This window comes from Monodon monoceros, unplaced genomic scaffold (assembly GCF_005190385.1).
Source record: "Monodon monoceros isolate NGI ecotype Baffin Bay Population unplaced genomic scaffold, NGI_Narwhal_1 Super_Scaffold_19, whole genome shotgun sequence".
Classification (NCBI taxonomy): domain Eukaryota; kingdom Metazoa; phylum Chordata; class Mammalia; order Artiodactyla; family Monodontidae; genus Monodon; species Monodon monoceros.
Window position 1 is genome coordinate 54,651,088 of NW_021703775.1, and position 18,567 is coordinate 54,669,654.

General features: G+C 40.2%; 1 long non-coding RNA gene and 1 other non-coding gene across 2 annotated transcripts in view; one reads left to right on the forward strand and one right to left on the reverse strand.

The window, feature by feature from the left end:
• Nucleotides 1-18,567, forward strand: part of LOC114900966 — a 242,239-nt gene that overhangs the window by 107,867 nt on the left and 115,805 nt on the right. The window lies entirely within an intron of this gene.
• Nucleotides 17,382-17,488, reverse strand: LOC114901155. The gene has a single exon (XR_003795037.1). It is a non-coding gene; the product is annotated as a U6 spliceosomal RNA (small nuclear RNA).

The following is an 18,567-nucleotide window of genomic DNA, read 5'->3' on the forward strand; positions in this document are numbered from 1 at the left end:
TAATAAAATGCTGTTTTATATCGTTTAAAGGAAGTAAGTGCTTTACAAAATTTGGAGGGAGAAGGAAAAGAAAGGAAATCCACTTATTTTGAGGCTAAGATTTTGCGCCCTAGTCACAATCAGACCCTGATATGCACCCCTCTCTTCTTTTCCAAGGTCATCACCTAAAGTGCCTTGCATGTGCCCAGCCTTCTCAGGCCATCTAGGTACTGCCATTTCTCCATCACCTTGGCCATGACATTCCTTCAGCCATTCTTCTACTTTAGGGCTCAGCCTAAATACCACCTGCTCTTTGTTACCCTACCTTCTCTTCCTACCCATCAGAATCAACTGTCCTTATTCCCATAGCATGCTTTTCATACATCTATTTAGCATGTGTTTCATTCTCCCTTGGGTTCGAGTGCATTCTTGAACCATGTGGTTCTCTCTTACTGGCCTGCAAGCCTCTGGGAGAGGCTCCACTCATCTCCACAGCACTCTGCACTCCACAGGTGCTCAGTTGTTAATGCTGTCATTGAACCAATGCTTATGTGTCTACCATGTTAAGGCACCCTTAATATAGCTAGGTAAACAAGGCTCTCTGCTTGTGACTAAACAAAAGTCAGTTTTACATTATTATTTTCAATTAAACAGACAGGTTTTATTTCAGCATTGCAAGACAGATGATTTTCTCTTTTTTTAATTCTTTAAATTTTAGATGTAGGACTTACACAGATGACTTTACTTTTTGATTATATGTCATCCCCAGATATATGAGATATATTCGTATTTCTGCCTATTCTCACTGTTCAGAAAAGAAGCTGAATCCTTCGTACACGTGAACACAAAGAGACACTTCTTTCAGTTTGGCGGGAGGGGGTAGGGTTGACATTTTATATCTGTGTTCACTCTCTGCTATCTTAGTTTGAATTGCTTTATCAGGCAGAGAGTCCCTTTGGGAACATTTATTCATTGAATACGTATTTATTGAGTACCTTCTATGCATAATACCCTTCTTATTATCTGTATTTACTCTTGGAATAAACTAGCACGAACCACCCACTCTTTTTTTTTTTTTTAAACATCTTTATTGGGGTATAATCGCTTCACAACGGTGTGTTAGTTTCTGCTTTACAATAAAGTGAATCAGTTATACACGGACATATGTTCCCATATCTCCTCCCTCTTGTGTCTCCCTCCCTCCCACTCTCCCCATCCCACCCCTCCAGGCCGTCACAAAGCACCGAGCTAATATCCCTGTGCCTTGCGGCTGCTTCCCCCTAGCTATCTACCTTACTACGTTTGTTAGTGTGTATATGTCCATGACTCTCTCTCGCTCTGTCAAAGCTCACCCTTCCCCCTCCCCATATCCTCAAGTCCGTTCTCCAGTAGGTCTGCGTCTTTATTCCTGTCTTACCCCTAGGTTCTTCATGACATTTTTTTTTCCCTTAAATTCCATATATATGTGTTAGCATACGGTATTTGTCTTTTTCTTTCTGACTTACTTCACTCTGTATGACAGACTCTAGGTCTATCCACCTCATTACAAATAGCTCAATTTCATTTCTTTTTATGGCTGAGTAATATTCCATTGTATATATGTGCCACATCTTCTCTATCCATTCATCCGATGATGGGCGCTTAGGTTGTTTCCATCTCCAGGCTATTGTAAATAGAGCTGCAATGAACATTTTGGTACATGACTCTTTTTGAATTTTGGTTTTCTCAGGGTATATGCCCAGTAGTGGGATTGCTGGGTCATATGGTAATTCTATTTGTAGTTTTTTAAGGAACCTCCATACTGTTCTCCATAGTGGCTGAACCAATTTACATTCCCACCAGCAGTGCAAGAGTGTTCCCTTTTCTCCACACCCTCTCCAGCATTTATTGTTTCTAGATTTTTTGATGATGGCCATCCTGACTGGTGTGAGATGATATCTCATTGTAGTTTTGATTTGCATTTCTCTAATGATTAATGATGTTGAGCATTCTTTCATGTGTTTGTTGGCATTCTGTATATCTTCTTTGGAGAAATGTCTATTTAGGTCTTCTGCCCATTTTTGGATTGGGTTGTTTGTTCTTTTGTTATTGAGCTGCATGAGCTGCTTGTAAATTTTGGAGATTAATCCTTTGTTAGTTGCTTCATTTGCAAATATTTTTTCCCATTCTGAGGGTTGTCTTTTGGTCTTGATTATGGTTTCCTTTGCTGTGCAAAAGCTTTTAAGTTTCTTTAGGTCCCATTTGTTTATTTTTGTTTTTATTTCCATTTCTCTAGGAGGTGGGTCAGAAAGGATCTTGCTGTGATTTATGTCATAGAGTGTTCTGCCTATGTTTTCCTCTAAGAGTTTGATAGTTTCTGGCCTTACATTTAGGTCTTTCATCCATTTTGAGCTTATTTTTGTGTATGGTGTTAGGGAGTGATCTAATCTCATACTTTTACATGTACCTGTCCAGTTTTCCCAGCACCATTTATTGAAGAGGCTGTCCTTTCTCCACTGTACATTCCTGCCACCTTTATCAAAGATAAGGTGTCCATATGTGCGTGGGTTTATCTCTGGGCTTTCTATCCTGTTCCATTGATCTATCTTTCTGTTTTTGTGCCAGTACCATACTGTCTTGATTACTGTAGCTTTGTAGTATAGTCTGAAGTCAGGGAGCCTGATTCCTCCAGCTCCTTTTTTCGTTCTCAAGATTGCTTTGGCTATTCGGGGTCTTTTGTGTTTCCATACAAATTGCAAAATTTTTTGTTCTAGTTCTGTGAAAAATGCCAGTGGTAGTTTGATAGGGATTGCATTGAATATGTAGATTGCTTTGGGTAGTAGAGTCATTTTCACAATGTTGATTCTTCCAATCCAAGAACATGGTATATCTCTCCATCTGTTTGTATCATCTTTAATTTCTTTCATCAGTGTCTTATAATTTTCTGCATACAGGTCTTTCGTCTCCTTAGGTAGGTTTATTCCTAGATATTTTATTCTTTTTGTTGCAATGTCAAATGGGAGTGTTTTCTTGATTTCACTTTCAGATTTTTCATCATTAGTATATAGGAATGCCAGAGATTTCTGTGCATTAATTTTGTATCCTGCTACTTTACCAAATTCATTGATTAGCTCTAGTAGTTTTCTGGTAGCATCTTTAGGATTCTCTATGTATAGTATCATGTCATCTGCAAACAGTGACAGCTTTACTTCTTCTTTTCCGTTTTGGATTCCTTTTATTTCCTTTTCTTCTCTGATTGCTGTGGCTAAAACTTCCAAAACTATGTTGAATAAGAGTGGTGAGAGTGGGCAACCTTGTCTTGTTCCTGATCTTAGTGAACCACCCACTCTTGAAGGGATTATTGATTTCTTGCCAAACTCAGCCATGCATTGACTGTGTTAACTTCTTAATTAAGGAATTGCCAGTTGCTATAAAGGACAATCCCTGAAATCTCAGTGGTTGAACCAACAGGAGTTATTCACATGAGCACAGTTCAGTACAGGTGTTTTGTGTAGATTCAGGGACCCAGGCTCTTTCCATTTTGTGGTTCTGCTGTTTCTTAGGGCTTCAGAATCCTTTGCTTTCAGCTGGTAGATGGAAAAGAGAGAGGATAGAAAATGTGTAGAATATTTTTATAGGCCAGGCCGTGAACTGTAGTGCCTCATAGCTCACAATCCATTCACACGGCCCCACAGAGGCAAGGGGGAGCGTGATAGAGAATGTAGTCTCTGAGCGGCTGCTTCCTTGCAGCAATGCTAGCCCTATGGACTGGAGCATCAGTTTTCAATCTCTGCCGCTATCTAGGCCAAACAGTGAAGCCAATGAGGTCTGTCTTCTCATGTTTCTGTTCTTTTTGCCTCCCTCCATGATCCTCCCTTCACTTTCCCCCTAGCCCTATAGGTGCCCAGTCATCTGTCCTTCATCAGAAACTGCTCTTAGGACGGAAGTGATGGTTATGCTGAGGTCTCAGTGACAGATGAGGCTCAGTCTAGGGCTGTTTGCATTTTAACAGAAGAAAGCCTCTGTTTGATATAAGTAAAAAAATATGAAGCTCTAATAAGGGAATCTGAAGGCATGTGAAGTATTTTGGGGGAACAAGAATCATGCAGTCCCTAAAATTAAACCACATGTTAGATCTAACCGTGTCTTTCTACACTACCCCCCAAACCACAAGGCTGTTACGTATGGGATGGCTTTCTTTATTCTTTCATATAATTTGGAAACTTTCCATAAAGACAGGCTGTTATGGGCTGAATTGTGTTCCCCCCCGCTCCCCCCCCCCCCACCAAATACATATGTTGAAGCTCTGATACCAGGTATTTCACAATGTGACTATTTGGAGATAGTGTCTTAAGAGGTGATTAAGTTAAAATGAGGCTGTTAGAGTGGATCCTCATCCAGTCTGACTGGTGTCCTTGTAAGAACGGGAGATTGGGACACACGGAGAGACCACAGGGCATGTGCACAGAGGGACAGCCATGTGAGGACACAGCAAGAGGGCAGCCACCTGCAAGCCAAGAAGAGAGGACTCAGAAGAAACCAAACCTGTGCCCATACCTTGGTCTTGGACTTCCAGCCTCTGGAACTGTGAGAAATAAATTTCTGTTGTTTTCAAGCCACCCAATCTGAGGTACGTTGTTATAGCAGCCTGAGAAAACTAGTACTCAGATTCCCCCATTTTATTAAAAAAAAAAATATATATATATATTTATTTATTTTTCGCTGCGTTGGTCTTCGTTGCTGTGCACAGGCTTTCTCTAGTTGTGGCGAGTGGGGCTACTCTTCGTTGCAGTGCACAGGCTTCCCTTTGCAGTGGCTTCTCTTGTTGCAGAGCACAGGCTCTAGGGCACATGGGCTTCAGTAGTTGTGGCATGCGGGCTCAGTGGTTGTGGCTTGCGGGCTCTAGAGCGCAGGCTCAGTAGCTGTGGCGCACGAGCTTAGTTGCTCTGTGGCATGTCGGATCTTCCCAGACCAGGGCTCGAACCCGTGTTCCCTGCATTGGCAGGCGGATTCTTAACCACTGCGCCACCAGGGAAGCGCCCCCCCCACCCATCATTGGATGAATGGATAAAGAAGATGTGACACATATATACAATGGAATATTACTCAGCCATAAAAAGAAAGAAAACACCATCCAATGATGGTGTTTTTAAGTATGATAGGGCGCTAAGAGAAGGTTTGGGAGTGAGGATCCTCAGCTGTAAAAGAATCACAGAGGAGTGAAAGAGCTTAATAACCGAGAGTGAATGACTTCCATGTTTCCTTGAGAAGCCAAGAGTGTAATCTGTTAGATATTCTCCAGAATTGTGAATTGGCATGGTCAACTCTGAGTTAACGCCTCTAAAACGTGGTTAGATAAATTTGTGCTTGTCTCTATTTGTGTTCCTAAGGACTGATTTAAGTTACATGGGAGGAATGGAAGATTTCTGCAAAATGCTTTAACACATGGAAAATAAAATTTCTGGATAAATATTAGTCAAAAACTTCTTGCCCTAAACTACCCTCAAATGTCCTGCTAGCAATCCATAACTAGATGATTCAAAGGTAAGGTGGCACTGTGGTCAGCACAGTCGGTCTGAAGCCTTGGACTGCCTTGTTTTTTCCCCCTAAGTAGGAAGAGCCTCAAGTCTTAGTTCCCTTTTGCTTCTGAAACTCAGCAATCGCCAACATATTTTTTAGCACCCAAAGCTGAGTTCAGGACTTGAAAATGCCTTAGGGCCTGCCAACACTGGGTTGGCCAAGTGTTTCTTCCTTCTTGCAGGCACACCAGTGGCTCTGGGGCCTTTTCCAGGAGACAGTGTTTAAGAATTCAAACCCAGTCACAAATCCCCTGTGTGTGGACAGGAGAGAGCAAGCATCTGGCATCAAGAGATAGGAAACAGAAGAAACATGGTCCTGTCAAGTTGCTTTCTACAGTGCTTTGTTAGAATTCAATTCTCTTTGTCTTAAGAAGCAGTCATGAGCTGCTTAATTTGAGATTTTTGGAAAGCAAATCATCCTTTTGGCAAAGAGGGAAAAAATGTGTCAACCATCTGGCTAAATCAAAGGCATCAGCATAGGGGAGGGAGCTTGTGCACTGAAAGGGGGCAGTGTGGGTGGGGGGAGACCGAGCCCTGGACTGGGGTTCTAGTTCCCACTCTGCCACCAGCTGCTGATGTGTCCCAGCTCAATCACTTAACCTTGGGTTTTCCTCACCTGTTGTGTTAGAGTGAGTCTTGGCGGGGCTAAGCTGGGACTCTTGGGGAATGGAGTTAGGAGACTTTGCTGACGCCATGTAACTGTTTGCAAACACTTATTTGCAAAGGGCCTAGGATAAAAAGACTTCATTGCTGTCCATAGCTGGGATTCCAACATTTATAGACACCTCTGATGGATTGGTGTGTGTGCACATGTGTCTGACTGAAGTCCTATTCTAGGGGAATGAGGGAAACCACTGAGAGAGAACTCAAGAGAAGGAAGAAGGGGTTGGGCAAGGAGATCCTGACTTAAAATGAGACATTAAGTGTTTGGGGACAATGTGACAGCAGGCTCATGAGTTTGTCTAGACCCAGCCATCCTACAACAGAGGGCTTTTGTTTGTAAATTTAAAGTGCAACATCAGTAAACACTTGCTGGGGGCCTTTCCTCCCACAGACAGATGTGACACAGAAGGGATAGTACCCTTCTCACTTTGGAAGAAGGGCTTGTTCTTCCAAGGTGCAGGGCCAACTTTCAAGTCCATGGCACCATCACAGAGGGGGAACCGTGGCAGAGGCCATGACCACAGATCTAAGTCATGATTACCTATATGCATCCTGAGAATTACAAGGAAAACTTGGAGAAGGGCAACCTGTGAAAGGTAAGTAAGACTTCCTGTCAACAGAAAGATAAAGGCTTGGAGCCTTTTAGATTTAGGTAGATTGGAGCATTCAGCTTCCACGTAAGAGGATGTAGCTGATCTTTGAACTCAATTCTAGTCCTAATCTTCAGTATTTCTCAGAATCTGAGGAGAATCCAACAGAAACTCTCACAATGATTACAAGTGTAATAATAGTGATAATTAACATTTGTTGAGTCACCTACCTTGTGCCAGGTGCTGTGACAAGCAGTTTCCATTCCCAATGAATCTGGAGGGTGGGTGGCAGTACACCCAATCTAAGATGAAGAATCTGGAGAGACGCTGATGTGCCAGACTCAGATGGTGAGCACTGATATTCAGATATGTCTGGTCCCAGATCTTATGCTCTCTCCACTTTACCACAGCATGACGATAGGAGATGTTTTAGAATGGCCTTTTCACTATGCTTGACTGGATACCCAGAAGATGTGGCTGTCACCAGGAAACTGCCATGTCAGAGCCCTGAGATGAGAATTCCAGTGACAAAGATGAGCCAGGACAAGGCACTGCACAATCTTTCCAGCAGCAAGGCCACTCTGAAGGCTCTGTGACACTGCCCTGGGGCAGGGGGCAGGTGGAAGTGCCCCCAGTGAATTACACTTCTGGGCATCTTTGTCATCAAGACTGGACCTAAGTGAAGTAGTGAAATGGAACAAAAATAATAATAATGACAAAGACAAAAATAACACCTAGCATTTATCCAACATCATTACATGCTAAGAACTGAGCGAAACACCTTATAAGCCTCTCTCTCTCTTTTTTTTTAACATCTTTATTGGCGTATAATTGCTTTACAATGGTGTGTTAGTTTCTGCTTTATAACAGTGAATCAGTTATACATATACATATATCCCCATATCTCTTCCCTCTTGAGCCTCCCTGCCTCCCACCCTCCCTATCCCACCCCTCTAGGTGGTCACAAAGCACCGAGCTGATCTCCCTGTGCTATGCGGCTGCTTCCCACTAGCTATCTACCTTACGTTTGGTAGTGTATGTAGGTCCATGCCTCTCTCTTACTTTGTCCCAGCTTACCCTTCCCTCTCCCCGTATCCTCAAGTCCATTCTCTAGTAGGTCTGTGTCTTTATTCCCGTCTTGCCCCTAGGTTCTTCATGACCATTTTGTTGTTGTTGTTGTTTTTTTTTTTTAGTTTCCATATATATGTGTTAGCATACGGTATTTGTTTTTCTCTTTCTGACTTATTTCACTCTGTATGACAAACTCTAGGTCCATCCACCTCACGACAAATAACTCAATTTCGTTTCTTTTTATGGCTGAGTAATATTCCACTGTATATATGTGCCACATCTTCTTTATCCATTCATCCAATGATGGGCGCTTAGGTTGTTTCCATCTCCGGGCTATTGTAAATAGAGCTGCAATGAACATTTTGGTGCATGACTCTTTTTGAATTATGGTTTTCTCAGGGTATATGCCCAGTAGTGGGATTGCTGGGTCGTATGGTAGTTCTCTTTTTAGTTTTTTGAGGAACCTCCATACTGTTCTCCATAGTGGCTGTATCCACTTACGTTCCCACCAGCAGTGCAAGACGGTTCCCTTTTCTCCACACCCTCTCCAGCATTTATTGTTTCTAGATTTTTTGATGATGGCCATTCTGACCGTGTGAGATGATATCTTATTGTAGTTTTGATTTGCATTTCACTGATGATTAATGATGTTGAGCATTCTTTCATGTGTTTGTTGGCAATCTGTATATCTTCTTTGGAAAAATGTCTATTTCGGTCTTCTGCCCATTTTTGGATTGGGTTGTTTGTTTTCTTGATATTGAGCTGCATGAGCTGCTTGTAAATTTTGGAGATTAATCCTTTGTCAGTTGCTTCATTTGCAAATATTTTCTCATATTCTGAGGGTTGTCTTTTGGTCTAGTTTATGGTTTCCTTTGCTGTGCAAAAGCTTTGAAGTTTCATTAGGTCCCATTTTTTAATTTTTATTTCCATTTCTCTAGGAGGTGAGTCAAAAAGGATCTTGCTGTAATTTATGTCATAGAGTGTTCTGCCTATGTTTTCCTCTAAGAGTTTGATAGTTTCTGGCCTTACATTTAGGTCTTTAATCCATTTTGAGTTTAATTTTGTGTATGGTGTTAGGGAGTGATCTAATCTCATACTTTTACATGTAGCTGTCTGGTTTTCCCAGCACGAGTTATTGAAGAGGCTGTCTTTTCTCCACTGTATATTCTTGCCTCCTTTTTCAAAGATAAGGTGACCATATGTGTGTGGGTTTATCTCTGGGCTTTCTATCCTGTTCCATTGATCTATCTTTCTGTTTTTGTGCCAGTACCATACTGTCTTGATTACTGTAGCTTTGTAGTATAGTCTGAAGTTAGGGAGCCTGACTCCTCCAGCTCCATTTTTCTTTCTCAAGATTGCTTTGTCTATTTGGGGTCTTTTGTGTTTCCATGCAAATTGTGCAATTTTTTTGTTCTAGTTCTGTGAAAAATGCCATTGGTAGTTTGATAGGGATTGCATTGAATCTGTAGATTGCTTTGAGTAGTAGAGTCATTTTCACAATGTTGATTCTTCCAATCCAAGAACGTGGTATATCTCTCCATCTATTTGTATCATCTTTAATTTCTTTCATCAGTGTCTTATAGTTTTGTGCATACAGGTCTTTTGTCTCAGGTAGGTTTATTCCTAGGTATTTGATTCTTTTTGTTGCAATGTCAAATGGGAGTGTTTCCTTAATTTCTCTTTCAGATTTTTCATCATTAGTGTATAGGAATGCAAGAGATTTCTGTGCATTAATTTTGTATCCTTCTACTTTACCAAATTCATTGATTAGCTCTAGTAGTTTTCTGGTAGCATCTTTAGGATTCTGTATGTATAGTATCATGTCACCTGTAAACAGTGACAGTTTTACTTCTTTTCTGATTTGGATTCCTTTTATTTCTTTTTCTTCTCTGATTGCTGTGGCTAAAACTTCCCAAACTATGTTGAATAATAGTGGTGAGAGTGGGCAACCTTTTCTTGTCCCTGATCTTAGTGGAAATGGTTTCAGTTTTTCACTATTGAGGACCATGTTGGCTTGTCATATATGGCCGTTATTATGTTGAGGAAAGTTCCCTCTATGCCTACTTTCTGGAGGGTTTTTATCATAAATGGGTGTTGAATTTTGTCGAAAGCTTTCTCTGCATCTATTGAGGTGATCACCATTTAGAGAAAGAATAACAGAGAAACCCCAAAGTTAGCAGAAGGAAAGAAATCTTAAAGACCAGATCAGAAATAAATGAAAAAGAAATGAAGGAAACGATAGCAAAGATCAATAAAACTAAAAGCTGGTTTTTTGAGAAGATAAACAAAATTGATAAAACATTAGCCAGACTCATCAAGAAAAAAAGGGAGAAGACTCAAATCAATAGAATCAGAAATGAAAAAGGGGAAGTAACAACTGACAGTGCAGAAATACAAAGGATCATGAGAGATTACTACAAGCAACTATATGCCAATAAAATGGACAACCTGGAAGAAATAGACAAATTCTTAGAAATGCACAACCTTCTGAGACTGAACCAGGAAGAAATAGAAAATATGAACAGACCAATCACAAGCAATGAAATTGAAACTGTGATTAAAATCTTATAGCAAACAAAAGCCCAGGACCAGATGGCTTCACAGCCGAATTCTATCAAACATTTAGAGAAGAGCTAACACCTATCCTTCTCAAACTCTTCTGAAATATAGCAGAGGGAGGAACACTCCCAAACTCATTCTATGAGGCCATCATCACCCTGTTACCAAAACTAGACAAGGATGTCACAAAGAAAGAAAACTACAGGCCACTATCACTGATGAACATAGATGCAAAAGTCCTCAACAAAATACTAGCAAACAGAATCCAACGGCACATTAAAAGTATCATACACCATGATCAAGTGGAGTTTATCCCAGGAATGCAAGGATTCTTCAGTATATGCAAATAAATCAATGTGATACAGCATATTAACAAATTGAAGAAGAAAAACCATAAGCCTCTCTCTTAATTCTTACTCCTCCATGAGTTGACTGTTAGTATCATTATTCTACAGTTGAGGAATCAGAGGCTCAGGGAGATTAAGCAAGTTGTTTGATGATAAAGTATGTGAGTGGCAGGCAGAGCCAGGATTTGAACCCAGGTAAATGGAACTCCAAAGGCTGAATGCAGAATCACTATCATCCAGCATCTCTCTAGAATAGTACTCAGTTCGGTGCCCTCTTCTTCCCCTTCTGAGTCACCCCACATCTCCCTCTTGCTCTGCATGTGGGACTCTCTCCCTCACCCTTGAAAGATCACTGGGCTCTAGTGCCCTCCAGCTCTTTTCCTCCCCAGTTATAATCCCATGGAAGGCACTGCTTTCAGTCATTTATACTTAGAGCTGCAGCGGAAAAAGTTGAGGTACTTTGGTATTGTTTTAAAATGTTCCTGCTATGTATCATCACTGTTTATATTTACTTGTACGATAATTGGTACCAGAAAAAAGACAGGTGATTTTTCTTTCTAACCCCAAGAGGATCTGAATAGTTTTTATACTGGTTGACTTAATTATAGCAAGCTCAGTGAAGTCACTGTGGGTTAAATATTACAAAATGCAATTTCCTATAACAAATAAACAATGATTGATGAAAGCAATTTCCTACACTGGGCAGTTCGGTGAGTTTTATAATCTCAAGGTTAGAGGCTGTGTAATAATTAACCATTATAGTTAATAGCAAAGTCCCACAAGAAACCTTTGTGTACAAACTACTGAATTTTATGGTGATAAAATACTGAAAAAGTATAAATCTGACAAAAAAGCATCCTCTCCCTCCAATCTATCTTATGTTTGTATTCTTAGTGGCTTCAAATTGAGTTGACTGGTAAGTATTTTCCAGTTCTTTCCGTATCTATGTAACGAGGTGTAATTGTTAGCTCTGTACAGAGTATTCTCAAAGTCTCATGTCGGCTTCTTAATCTCCCAAAGCTCTTTTATCAAAAAACTTGTGGCTTTTAAAAAAATATCTTATTTTTATTTTCTCCCCAGCTTTATTGAGATATGGTAGACATATAACATTGTGTAAGCTTAAGGTGTACAACATGTTGACTTGATACATGTATATATTATAAAATGATTACCACAATAAGGTCAGTTAACACCTCCATCACCTCACATAATTACCTTTTATTTTTTTGTGGTGAGAACATTTAAGATTTACTCTTTTAGCAGCGTTCAAGAATTTAATACAGTATTGTTAATTATAGTCACCAAGTTGTACCTTAGATCCCCAGAACTTTAATTTTAGTCAATGGTTAGTTAAAGAATTTAGGGCCTGTAATTTTTATTTCTGTAGTGTAAGTTTAAAAGGCAATTGCATTTTGACTTGCTTCTAGTTAAGAAACAATAGCTTTGACCCCTACATACAGGAATTTTAAAAATTACCCAAAGGAAAGTATTGTTACTTTTTGTGGTGGGACAGGGAGTGAATTTTCTTATGGTTTCTGAAATCATGACATCCAGAGGTCCTTCCTGATGCTGGTCCAGCAGGTCATGCAGTATGGGCACTGTTTTCTGAAAGCTGACATGATGTGAACAGAGAGCACTGGTGACAATGTGCAGAGGTTGGGGACATGAGTGAGGGTGTGCACAGGGGTCGCCATAAGGTTGAATGAGCCAGAACATGAAGCAGAGGGGACTGCTCAGTCCCAGGAGAGTGGCCATACAGGCTTGAGTTTCTTGATACTTCACTCCTTCTTTAATACATTCTGTTCAAAACTATATTGATTGGGTGTTCTAGGCACTGTGCTAGCACTATGGATATAAAAGTAAGCAAGGTAGGCCAGTATCCTCAAGGGACTTACAGCTTAAACAGATAATTAAATGAGCAGTTATGAAAAGGTGTGCTAAGTGTCATGATAGAGAAAGTTCAGGGTGTTGGGAGAACAAAGCAGGGGACTCAGCCCCATCAAACAGAGGTCAGGAAGTAGTAGTATGTGAGGTCTGAAGGATGAGGGAGGAGTTGAAAGATGAAGATTCCAGACAGTGAGTTCTTCTTCTTTGAAGTCCTAGGGGCAAAAGATAATGTGGTGCATTGAGAATTGAAAGAAGTTTACTTTTCGGAGGAAGTAGCTATAGGGTGTGAGATAGGGAAGGGAGAAGGAGATTAGGCTGGAGAGATAGGTCGGGCCCCATCAGAGGCCATGGTAATGTTAGGCTTCATCTGAAAGACACTGAAAAATTACTGAAGGGTTTTGAGACTGAAAATGATGTGGTGAGATTCACATTTTAGAAAATCACTCTTATTAAGATTGAAAGAATGGAAAGGGGGCACAATTAGGGGCAGAGAGACCAGTTAGGAAGCTATTGCAGATTTCCAGTTGATAAATGTTGGGGGTGGTCTGGTGGTCTAAGGCAGTGTCACTGGAAATGAAGATAGTTTGAAGGACTTTGAGAAGGTGAAGTAGACGTGGTGAGAAATTTAATGTGGATGTGAGGAAGGAGAACAGTCAAGGGTGGCTGTTGTATGAAAGTGTCATATACATATTCAAGGAAAGGTTTGAGGGGGGAGGATGATGGTTCAGTCTTGGACTTGTTGAATTTGGGTCCCAGTGGGACAAAGTGGGGGTGTTGAGTAGAAGGTGGGTTCCACGGCTCTGGAGCTTGAGAGAGTGGTGTGGGCTGGTAATATAGATGGTAACCGAAATGATGGGAGAGGGTATGAAGGGAAAAGAGAAGTGAGCCTAAGGAATCAACGTTTGAGTGACAGGCAGAGGAAGAGGAAGGTCCAGTGATGAGAGAGCAGGAGGAAAACCAGGGGGGCCTGGGCTGTGGTTGAGAGTGTTCAGTAAGGGAGAGGTTAACAGCATGAAATGGTGAGGATGAGTGAACTAAAATAAGGAGCGAAGAGTGCCTGGAAGAGTTAGCCCAAAGGTAGACGTCGGCATCTTCGGCAAGAGCAGTTAAAGTGCAGTGATGGGCCAAACGCCAGATTCCTTTGGGAAGAGGAGTGGAACGTCCTCCTTCAGGAGGAGAGGGACTATATTCTGCAGAGGACACAAGGCTAAAGGAGCTCGATGGGAAAGAGCCAGTGGATGAGAAAGTCTGAAGATGCAGGAAAGAGATGGGGTAATCAATAAAATGAGGTGAAAGTGGGTGGTATCCAGAAACAGGGGGAGGGATAAGTCTTAAGCGGGGGAGCCTTACTACACTGGGTGGGAAGGAGGCAGCTATGAGTAGGAATGTGAGCATTTTGCAAAGCAGAGGCAGGAAGTTGTGAAGTGTGAGTGAGAGTGGTATCTTCTACTTGTGGGTTAATGTTAAAGACATACCTGCTTATTTCTTTTCATGCACTTCATGAAGTGTCATCAGAAATGCTATCAATGAGCTTTCTTTTGATACTTTTGTTGCCATTGAAGCAGATTCTCCTGATTAAGAAAAGGAGAAGGAAGAACTGTGTAAGCAATAACCCCTCACTTCCAAGCGAAGCAGAGTAAGGTCCTGGCCAATCCCAGGGTTATGGCAGTGAACATATCTGGCCTTCCAGGCTGGCTGGTCCTCCTTTGGCTGTCAGCTTTAGGTTAGCACCTGCCAGGATGTCAACCATATGGGCTAAAAGAGACTGCAACCACTGTCACTATCTTGGCCTTCTACCATTTGGTTTTAGCCAGAACATTTTAAGGATCAATTATGATAATACTTTTAAAAGAGCTTTGAAAATTGTAGCTGACTAGAAATGTAATGGCGTGAGATGATTATGTGAGGCAGTATGAAGTGGTGGAAAACAGTGGTACAGAAATTACTTGCTGTATGATTTTGTTTGGGTGCCTTAATCTCACTGAGACCCTTCAGCTTCTCGTTTATGAAGTAGCCTTTTCCTACCAGCTCTATAGATTATTGTCAACATCCAATGCAGTGGTTTTCAGTGTGGCTGGTCTTGTCCATTGGGGGTGATTTTGGAGTGAGTAGGGCAAGTTTTAGTTGTTCCAATAATGGGGAAAGGGTGGCATTTGTTGGGGTGGAGAGATTCAGGAATTTTGAGCATCTCACATACACTTGACAATCCTACAGAGAAGTTTTCTACTCCCAGCGTACAGCTGATGGGTCATATGGTAGTCACATGCCTAGGTCTTTAAGAAAATGTTTTCCAGAGAGGCTATCCCTTTTTACTTTCTCAACAGCAATGTGCGAATGATCCAGTTTCTCTACAATCTCTTCAGTATTTAATGTTGTCACTATTTCTTATTTTAGTCATTTTGATAGGTGTGTAGAGATACCTAACAGTGGTGTTAATTTACACTTCCATAGTGGCTAGTGATGTGAAAATCTTTTTGTGTGCCTGTTTGCCATCTGTATATCTTCCTTGGTGAAATGTCTGTTCATTTCTTTCCCTCATTTTCTAATTGGATTGTTAGTTTCTTTACTGTTAAGTTTTGAAAGTTCTTTATATATTCTAGATGCTAGTCCTTTGTTGGATATGTGGTTTGCAAATATTTTCTCTTAACAGAGTCTTTTGCTGAGCAAACTTTAAAATTTTGATGAAGTCTAACTTACTGATTTTTCCTTTTATGGATTATGCTTTTAGTATCAAGTCTAAGCATTCTTTGCCTAACCCTGGATCCTGAAGATTTTCCCTTAAGCTTTCTTTCTAATGTTTTATAGTTTCATGATTTACATTTAAGTCTGTGATCCATTTTGGGTCAATTTGTGTGTAAGATGTAAGACTTAGGTCAGGGTTCATTTTTTTGGACCTATGGATGACCAATTCCTCTAGCACCATTTGTTGAATTATTTTTGCTCCTTTGTCAAGAATCAGTTGGGCATATTTTTATGGGTCTGTTTCTGCATTCTTTACTCTGTTCCATTGATCTGTGTGTTTCTCTCTCCACTAGTACCAGGCAGTCTAGATTATGTTAGCTATATAATAAGTCTCAAAGCAGGCTTCTCTGGTGGTGCAGTGGTTAAGAATCTGCCTGCCAATGCAGAGGACATGGGTTTGAACCCTGGTCCAGGGAGATCCCACGTGCTGTGGAGCAACTAAGCCCATGCGCCACAGCTACTGAGCCTGCACTCTAGAGCCCGTGAGCCAGAACTACTGGGCCCACGTGCCACAGCTACTGAAGCCCATGTGCCTAGAGCCTGTGCTCTGCAACAAGAGAAGCCACCGCAATGAGAAGCCCACACACCACAACGAAGAGCAGCCCCCGCTCACTGCAACTAGAGAAAGCCCGCGTGCAGCAACAAAGACCCAATGCAGCCAAAAATAAATAAATAAATAATTTATTTAAAAAAAAAGCCAAGGGATTGGACTAGGGAAAAAAAAAATGTCTCAAAGATGAGTAGATAGATTCCTACCACTTTATTTTCTTTCTCAAAATGTTTTGTCTATTCTAGTTCTTTTGTCTTTCCATATACATTTTAAGAATAATCTTGTCTATAGATACAAAAAAATCTTGCTGGGGTTTTGATAGTAATGGTGTTAAAACTGTATGTCAGTTCAGGGAGAAATGACATCTTAGCTATGTTGAGTCTTCCAACCCATGAACATGGTATGTCTCTCCATTTATTTAGATTTTCTTTGATTTCTTTAATCAATAGTGTATAGTTTTCAGCATAGAAGTATGGCACATGTTTTGTAAGATTTACACCTAAGTATTTCATTTTTTGAGTGATTTTAAATGGTATTATATTTAAAATTTTTGTATTCACATGTCTATTGCTAGTATGTAAAATACAGTCAATTCTTGTATGTTTATTTTGTATCCTACAACCTTCCTGAACTCATTTATTAGTTCCAGGAGATGTTTTGTAGATTCCTTCGGTTTTTCTATATAGATAATTAAGTCATTGGAAAATAGGGACAGTATTATTTCTTGCTTTCTGATCCGAATGCCTTTTATTTCCTTTTCTTGCCATAATATGTTGACTAGAACTTCCAGGACTATGTTGAGTAAAAGTGGTGAGAGTGAACATCTTTGCCTCATTCCTCATCTTAAAGGGAAAGCATTCAGTTTTTTACCTTTAAGTATAATATTAGCTGTAAGTGTATTCTAGATGTTCTTTATCAAGTTTAGGAAGTTCTCCTCTATCCTATTTTTCTGAGTTTTTTTTTTTTTTAATCATGAATGGGTGTTCAAAATTGTCCAGTGTTTTTCTATATTGACCAATATGATCGTATGTTTTTCTTCTTTAGCCTTTGATATGGTGGATTATATTGATTAATTTTAGAATATTGAGCCAGCCTTCCATCCCTGTAATAAACCCCACTTGATCATGGTCTGTAAGTTTTTTATATTACTGAATTCCATTTGCTAGTTTTTTTTTTTGCGGTACGCGGTCCTCTCACTGCTGTGGCCTCTCCCGTTGCGGAGCACAGGCTCCGGACGCGCAGGCTCAGCGGCCATGGCTCATGCACCCAGCCGCTCCGCGGCATGTGGGATCTTCCCGGACCGGGGCACAAACCTGTGTCCCCTGCATCAGCAGGCGGACTCTCAACCACTGCGCCACCAGGGAAGCCCAGTATTATTATTTTTTTAAATAAATTTATTTATTTTTATTTTTGGCTGTGTTGGGTCTTCGTTTCTAAAAATATGGAACGCTTCACAAATTTGCGTGTCATCCTTGCGCAGGGGCCATGCTAATCTTCTCTGTATCGTTCCAATTTTAGTATGTGTGCTGCCGAAATGAGCACCATTTGCTAGTATTTTGTTAAGGATTGTTGTATCAATGTTCATGAGAGATATTTGTCTGTAGTTTTCTTTTTTTTAATACTGTCTTTGTTTGGTTTTGGTTTCAGCATGATACTAGCTTCATAAAATGAACTGGGAAGTGTTCCTTTCTCTTCTGTTTTCTGGAAGAGGATGTGTAAAATTGGTGTTAATTCTTTATTAAGCATTTGGTAGAAATTTCCAATGAAACCATCTGGGTTGGGAGATTGTTTTTGCTCTTTATCATTTCCTTCCTTCTGCTTGATTTGGGTTTATTTTTTCTAATGTATGCATTTAGTACTATAAAATTCTCTCTCAGCCTCGCCTTAGTTCTGTCCCACAAATTTTGTTACCTTGTTATTTTCATTTTTGCTCAGTTAAATATATCTTTTGATTTTCCTTGAGACTTCCTCTTTGACCTATAAATTATTTACAAGGGTGTTGTTTAGTTTCCAGGTGTTTGGAGATTATCCTGTTATCTTTGTTATTGATTTCTGTTTTAATTCCATTTTGGTCATAGAACACCCTCTGTATGATTTCAATTTTTAAAAGTTTGTTGAGGTTTGTTTTATGATCCAGGATATGGTCTATTTTGGTATATGTTCTGTGGACACTTGAAAAGAACGTGTATTCTGTTGCTGTTGGGTAGAGTGTTCTATAAATGTTGATTAGATTCTGTTGGTTAAGGGTAATGTTGAGTTCTTTTTTATCCTGTTGATTTTCTGTCTAGATGTACTAGCAATTGTTGATTGAAGGGTGTTGAAGTCTCCAGATATACTTGTGAAATTGTCTATTTCTCCAAAAGCTTCCATCAGTTTTTGCTTTACATATTTGGCATCTGTGTTGTTTGGTATGTTTACGTTTAGGATTGCTGTTTTATTGGTTGATTGATCCTTTTAAACATTGTATAATGTCCCTGTCTGACTCTGGTAATTTTTTTTGCTTTAAAGTCAACTTTATCTGATATCAAAACAGCCACTCCATCTTTCTTTTGATTAGTGTTTGCATGATGTATCTTTTCCCATCCTTTTACTTTCAACCTTTTACTTTTAATCATACTGTT